Genomic DNA, 7,693 nt, shown 5'->3' with positions numbered 1-7,693 from the left:
AAAGAAGAGTATTCAGTAAGGTCGGTAAGGAGGACATTAGGTTTTTTTGTGGCACAGTAAAGAGATAAAAGAGGCCTTTCTTGACTCTGAAGACACGGAGAGAATCCGAGGGGGCTGGGGCATCCTCAGGCCTGAGACAATGGGAGGCTGAGACTATGGACTTTCTTAAAAGGTAGAGTTTGAGGGGCAGGTTTAGTGACACCTAAGGGGCTGATTGGGGTCTCCCTTGTGGCATGGGAAAAGTGAAAGGAAATTGTATCCAGGACTGGGCTGGGGGAGAAGGGAGAAGTGGTCTCTAGGGAGATAAGCTATTGTAGGGCTTCAGCCATGTTAGTTGACCACCATAGTAATCCATCAATTCACACTAGGGCTGTCAGGGGATGTACACTAACTATAGATGGTCTCTCCTTTTCCATGTCTTGACTTAGAATTTTTTTTTATCTTATGATAATGAAATTATACTTTGATTTTGGCTGTTGATCATTTCCTGAGCTCCAGGTATGTAGCATGATGTTTGCTTTGGAATGTTAAGCAACAGCTGCCATGTTGTGAAGCTCTGGTGCTTCATAGTTTGGAGGTATAGTGGTTACCTTGGCTCACAAACTTAATTTTTTCCATGATTCTGAAAATATTGATACAGGGAACCTCCAAATGACACAGGGAGAAAAACTCATCTCCCAACCTAAAAAGGTACCTGGGACAAGTTCGTGTTCTCTAAAATTGAGGAATGAATTTTAGGAACAAACAGAGGTTATGGGCAGAATATATTTACTGAAGTAAAGAAAGCTCCTGTCCAAGAGAGGGAGAGGAGGGGGGCCTGAGCAGATTGTCCCAAGGAAGCCGTCTCTTCCAGGGACTTTTATAGAGGAAAACCATGTGGTGAGGCAGCTCTAAGCTATGTACTTGCCTGTAATCTTAGCACCATGGTGGTGGAGAAGACACAGGAACTCGCTTATGTGGGCATGAGGTGGGACAAAACAACAGTCAACCAATGAGATTACAAGCACCATTGCTCACGTAAAATTGATTAAATCCAGTACCAAATGGAGAAGTGAGTCATGTAGCATGCAGGTATGAATACGGGACAGGGTCTCTTCCTGTTGGGGGTTGGGCTAGTGACTCATTTGGGCTCTTTCAAGGTGATTGATACCTATGTAGAATGTCAATCCCCGATGCCCATCCCCAGGGAAGTATGTGGCTGTGTTTCCTCTTTTGTCTTGGTCTTGAGGCGTGGCCCGTATCTGCCTGTCTGCCTCTTCCAGGTTGCAAAGTCACCTTGTCTTCCCTCTTGTCTCCTCAGGTCCTGGCTGTCTGACTGCCTAGAATATTTCTATCCAATTCAGCTGCTTACAACAATATGACCACGTAAACGTGTTTGGGTGGGAAAGATGGCTGTGCTCATGCCTGTCATCTGATGCAGAGTTTGTAAACAAAAGCAAAACTTGGCCAGACGCTTCAGCTTTGGAACCAAATTGCAAACAAAATCGATTGTGAGCTAAGGTACCACTGCATCCAGTGGCTCTTAGCTTCCAGTATTTTCAAACTGGGATGGGCTTAATCAGAATATAACGCCATTTTAAGTCTAGAAGTTTCTGTGTATGTGTGTCTTACTCCACTCTTGCTGCTATTAGAACACACCACAGACTGAGTAATTTATACATCATAGAAATTTATTTCTCACAGTTCTGGAAGTTGGGGAATCCCAGGTGGAGGTGCTGGCAGGTTTGCCGTCTGTGAGGGCTGCTTTCTTTCTGCTTCTGAGATGATGCTTGCTGTTGCCTCCCCTGGAGGGGACAAATGCTGTCTCCTCCCATGCAGGTGGGTGGAGGAAGAGAACGGGGTGCTTCTCTCCCAAGAAGGGCATTACTCTATCCCTGAGAGCTGCCCTCATGACCGAATCAGTTCCCAAAAGGTCTCACCTCTGACTGCCTCCATAATGGGGGCTCAGTTTCAATGTGACTTGGAAGGGAGGCACATTCAGACCATGGCAATAGATTGACGCATATAAACACAAATATTCAAGGGTATTTGCCATTTAGGAAAAGATTTGGTTCCCACTAATAACAACCGCTATGAGATACTTCCGAATTAAACAATATGAAATGTGTGGAATTTCTCTTCATGGAGAGAGCTATAAAGTTTTACTAAAAGGCATACAGCAAAAATGTAACTAATAGACATGTTTGTTCATGAAAAGAGAAAGTCATTATCAAAAATAAATCACTGCTTCACAAATTAATCCATGATAGCAATACAATTCCAAGCGAAATTCCATTAGCTATGTTGGTATTTGTCAAAATTTTTCCAAAATTCGTCTAGGAGGGCTGGTGAGATGGCTCAGTGGTCTAAAGCACCTACTTGGAACAAGCTAAGCTAAGCAAAGCACAGGGACCACGGTTCAATCCCCCAGCACCACATGCCAGCCAGCCCCGGCCCCTGGTGGGCTGAGCTGGCCACACACACTCACACACACACACACACACACACACACACACACAAATAATATAAATAAATTTAAAAAAAATTCGTCTAGGAAACACAAAGGTGAGGTGCTAATTCTTAAAATTCCATTACAACTGTTATAATACAAATAAGCTGGGGGAATATTGTACATGATTGAGAAGGATTTAATGTCCTTAATTCTGTGAGAAGCTTTTATGAATCATTAAATAAATGATGGCTATCTTGGTGGGCACACAGATAAAGGCAGTTCACAAAAATGAAATGAAATTAGCCAATAAAATGTGCTGAGGATTAAACCCAGGGCCTTCACACCAAGCTACATCTCTAGCCCTTTGTTATTTCAAATCTCAAGACAGGGTCTCCCTAAGTCACCCAGAGTGGGCTTCCACTTGTGACCTTACTCCTTCAGGCCTCCTGAGCGCTGGTCTTTTCTTTGTTTCTTTGTTTGCTTTTTGTAACAGGGTCTCACTATGTAGTCTCAGCTGGCCTTGAACTCAAGATCCTCCTGTCTCATTCTCCTGAGTGCTGGGCTTACAAGTGAATACCCAGGCACCTAGCACCAAAAAATTTTTACAATTGCCAATTTTACTTGCAAAATATAATTTTATGCATTACAAAAATGAAATAATAACAATACTCTATATTTTTAAGAATCTGAGAAGTCTAGGACTCTCATAAGCCATTATTAGAAATAAATGTTAGTGCAACTGCTGAAAGGCATTTTTCCTAGAAATGTATTCAAAAGACATATTTAGAAGAATTCTCACACTAGCTTGCTTACAGTAGCAAGACATTGAAGAGATCTAAATATTTATCAGTGATAAATTGGTTAAATAAGTTTTGGGCCATCTGTGTAATGGAGCTCTAAAAGAGTTTAAATTAGCTCTGTATTTACTATTGAACTCTTCAGAGAAAATTTAGGTTGTTTAAAAGTATGTGTAGGATTTCACAATGTAAAAATAAAACAGGCACTTTTATATTGTGTACTTAAAAGCCTGTATGTTAAAAAGCATGAGAGAATATATACCAAAATGTTAACGAAGGAGGTTATCAGAAATTACCAGAAAATTAGCAACAAATAGGCTTAAATGATAAGTGAAATATTTTTAGGGGCCGGGGAGATGGCTCAGTAGAATAAGTGCTTGCCTGGCAACCAGGGGTCCTGAGTTCAATCCCTGGTACTGCAAAAGAAAAAAAATATTTTGGCCAAGTAAGGAAATGCTTAGAGGTAGTGCAGGCATTGGGGAGAGGTTTGATGAAGACAACAATGACATCAGCCAACAGATTTCCCCCTGTCTCACCCTTTTCCCCCAAAGTCTCTCAGACACAAAAGTAAAAATATTATATGGCTGTATTTAAATGAGGTACCCAGAGTTGTCAAACTCATAGTGACAGAGACTAGAAGAGTAGTTGCCAGGCACTGGAGGGAGGGGAGAGTGGGGTTCTGGGGTGGGGGTAGAACAGTGCAGAACAAAAGCTTTTGCAGAGATTGTTGGTAGAACAATGTAAATGTGCACTTAACGTAGTTAAGCTGCGGCTGGTAGTGTAGCTCAGCAGTACAGCGTGTGCTTAGCATATGTGTCCAGCATTGAAAGAAAAAGTCAAAAAGAACATTTTTATGTGTATTTCACCACGTAAAACAAAACAATTAGATGTTAAATTTTTAATGTTAAAATTAAAACATGAAAAAAAGATAAAAACCATAAAATTAAAACATGGCAAAGACCTCACCTCGCAGGCTGGCTCCCCCTGGTGGTGGAGGCCTAGAGCGCACCCGGGGTGCGGCGGTGGCGTTGGGCTTCGCAGGTCCTTCATAGGTCCCACAGCAGTCCCTGGCCACCCTCCGATTGGAGGCAGCATCGCGGTGCAGCCCTGTGTTTGCCCTGAATCATGCACTAGGTTGGCATCACATTCTAGGGACTTCTTTGGAAATTTGGGAGCAAATTTTGGTTGTCACAACAATGACTGGGCATTTGGAGAACGTGGGCCAGAGTTATTATTAGATTTCTGAGTACACATAAGACAGTCAGCTATATTACACAACGTTCCTATACCTTATGTAACTTTTAATGTACGTTAATGTGCATTTCAAAAAATATCTAGGTATAATAATTGGATCCTAGACTACAACTCCACCGTGTATATGTAAGTATGAACTACTTTTCAATTTCTACATACAGAACTAATGGGTAAATTGAGAGAAAACAGTGCTTTGTTACATTTGGAACTTTACCAAGACTTGTTCACTACTTCAGAAAATTCATGTCTTAAGCCACTAACACTTGTGATATTTGAGTCACCGATTCAGCCCTGCATACTGCAATTCACACTGTATAATGCCGTTCACACTGCATATTTTAACATGTCTGAAATCAGGATGTGTCCTACAATCAATGACATCTTAGATTCTATGAAATACGGTACTGAATATTAGTATTCATTTATTGCCCAGATTCTAAATAACCACCTTCCAAACTGATTTTTTTCCATTTTCCCCCTAAAGCCTATTCTCAACACAGCAGCCAGGTTTTTTTTTTTTTTTTTGTTTTGTTTTGTTTTTTTTTTCTTCTCTTTTCTTTTCTTTTTAAAAGGTAGCTCAGATCATGTCCTCCTGCGGTCAAACCCCTCTAGTGTTTCTTCATTCTTCAGAGTACAAACCTTACAATGGCCTGGGAGGCCCACGGAGATCTGGTTCTTCGTCCTCTTCTAATTCGTATCCTGCTTCTGCTTTTAGGTATGTCACCACCCTCAGCCCTTTCCCCTGGGCCACTTGCAGACCGCACACCTGCGAGGTGGGCGTGTGCCTCAGCATCCTTGCTCTGGTTGTTCCCCTTGCCTGGATACTTTCTCCCTCTCAGTGATGGTGAACCCTTGACAGCCGGAGTGTCCAAAATGCAACCCCAAACCCACTTAATTATTGCGAAGTGTCAACGCTGCAGTTTTCTGTCCACCAGCACAAGGGAGCAGCGTTCCGCTGACCACCAGCTTTTGACCTGCTGTGAAAAAGGCATCCGAGTGCATTGCCCACCTTGCGGGGGCTTCTGCTAACATCACAGCCATACTCTTGTTTTCATAAATTCTTTGCAAACAACTAAATATAATGCTGCAGGTTCAAATATGTCAGGGGAATAATAGCATAACACTAAAAGAACATCAGTCTCTTACTTGGAACATCTGTGTGCCAAATCTTGGATATTCAATTTCATTTTGTCGTACAAGAACTCAAAGCTAAAATCTTGTGTTAATAAAAATGAATAAGGCCTGCCCATTAGCTCAGGTGTTTAAGTGCCTGTTTAAACAAAGCACTCACGTTCAAGATGCAGTGGTTCGAACCCAGATACTCACACCAAACCAGAAATGCCCTCAAGGTATCTTCAGGCCGCCAAAAAAAATAAATAAAAATAAAAATAAATGAATATAGCAAAACTCACAGCCAGTTCAAGCAAGTATACATACGTATATGTATCTATGTATAGATATGGGTATATATCCTTGGCCTGCACTGACCAATCATGCAAAAACTTGGGAGTTGCAGCTAATGAGTGCCAGCTTGTGACGTCATCACCTTGCACCACTACTTTTCTGAGCATGCGCAGGGCCCCTATGCGCGCTGTTAGCTGACGCTCGGCTCCTGGAGCATGCTGGGACAACTTGGCTCTGTGCCTACAGAGAAGGCTGTGCGTGTGTGTCGTAGGTTCACCAATACTGCCCTAGATCATTTGCATGACCCTTCCAATCTTTGCTCACATGTGCCCCGTAGCGAGGCCAGTCTTGAATTTAATCTGCAACCTGCTACCCATCGCTGAACTCGTTTCCCCTTATCATGTTCTTCTTTCCCTGTCACACTCACCGTCCTCTCATGTAAGACGTATTCTACTTACCTGTTATGCTGATTGCTTTTTGCCTGTCTCTCTTCTCTCTGGAAGAATGTTTGCTGCAGACGGCAGGGATTTCTGCGTGTATCCCCAATAAACCTTGCCTAGCAATAGTAGGTGCTGTGTGCATATTGTTGAATACGTGGTAATTGGCTGTCAGGAGCTTCAAAATACCTCATTCATCATATTTTTTTAATTATAGTCAAGAACTTACATATTGAAATATATATTCTATAATTATTTTCTTATTCTTTAATTTTCAGCATTGTACAAGTTTGTGAAAAATTTTATGTGCGTTCAATGTATATGCTACTCAGAAGCCTCTTTGAGATGGTGGCTTGCATTTTTCTTCAGCTTTAGAATTTTCCTCTAACTTTGTGTATTCAACAGCTAAATAAGATGTATGATACTGCACACAGACCCACAGCTGTGTATTACACACATATATTATAAAACAAAATACTAAAATACCAGTGAACTCAACTCCCAAATTTGAAAGAATCATGCATACAGGAATCATGCATACATGTTATAATATGAGATATATTGACTTTATAAGTCAGGGTGGCAAATTCTGTGTTATAAAACACTTTCTTACAGTATCAGAGTTCTGGGAGCTGGGTATAGTGACACAAATGCCCGTAATGTAATCCCAGCATCTTGGGAGGCTGAGGCGGGGGATCACAAGTTCGAGGGCAGCTTAGACAGTTTAGTAAGCTCTTGTTTCAGAATAAAAAATACAGAGGGCTGGGGTGTAGCTTAGTGGTACATTCAATCCCCACTGCCACAAAAATAACTAAATACAGTATCAGAGTGTGAACGCGAGATGTGACAACTGCTGGTTTAGATTACTCCACAAGCCACTCCTGGCGTAGCGGGAGGCAGAATCCCACCCAAAGTGCTTGACTGCTCCTAGCTCGGGAGGGGTAGACAGACGTCTCAGGGTACAAATACAGTGTTGGCAACGAGAGGAGAGCACATCACAGTTTCCACATTTATTGTATTTCCATATTGTGTGTATTACTTGAATATTTTCCAGTGTGCATTCATTCCTTTTGTAATAAGCAAAATCAACAAAGATGTTTTTATTCAAGAACCTCTCACAAAATACGGAAAACAATTACGTATAAAAATAAGAGACATCTGTGTCCTACAGGGACAGGCTCTGCTGACATTTTATTTTTAGAATCTGTTTTGTTTTCAGGCATGTGTGGACACACACAGATAATCTGTAATGGCTCTGAATAATGGGAGTTGTGTGGCTCACTACGTCTTTCACCAAGAGTGCTGCATTGAATGGGATGAAAACTGAGGGTGAAGGTAGGTCTTACTCTAACAGTCAGGGGAGAGGGCTT

The sequence above is a fragment of the Octodon degus genome, unplaced genomic scaffold (genome assembly GCF_000260255.1).
Source record: "Octodon degus isolate 3935 unplaced genomic scaffold, OctDeg1.0 scaffold00026, whole genome shotgun sequence".
NCBI lineage: Eukaryota > Metazoa > Chordata > Mammalia > Rodentia > Octodontidae > Octodon > Octodon degus.
The sequence above is the reverse complement of the archived record's forward strand: the minus strand, read 5'-3'. Positions refer to the sequence as shown.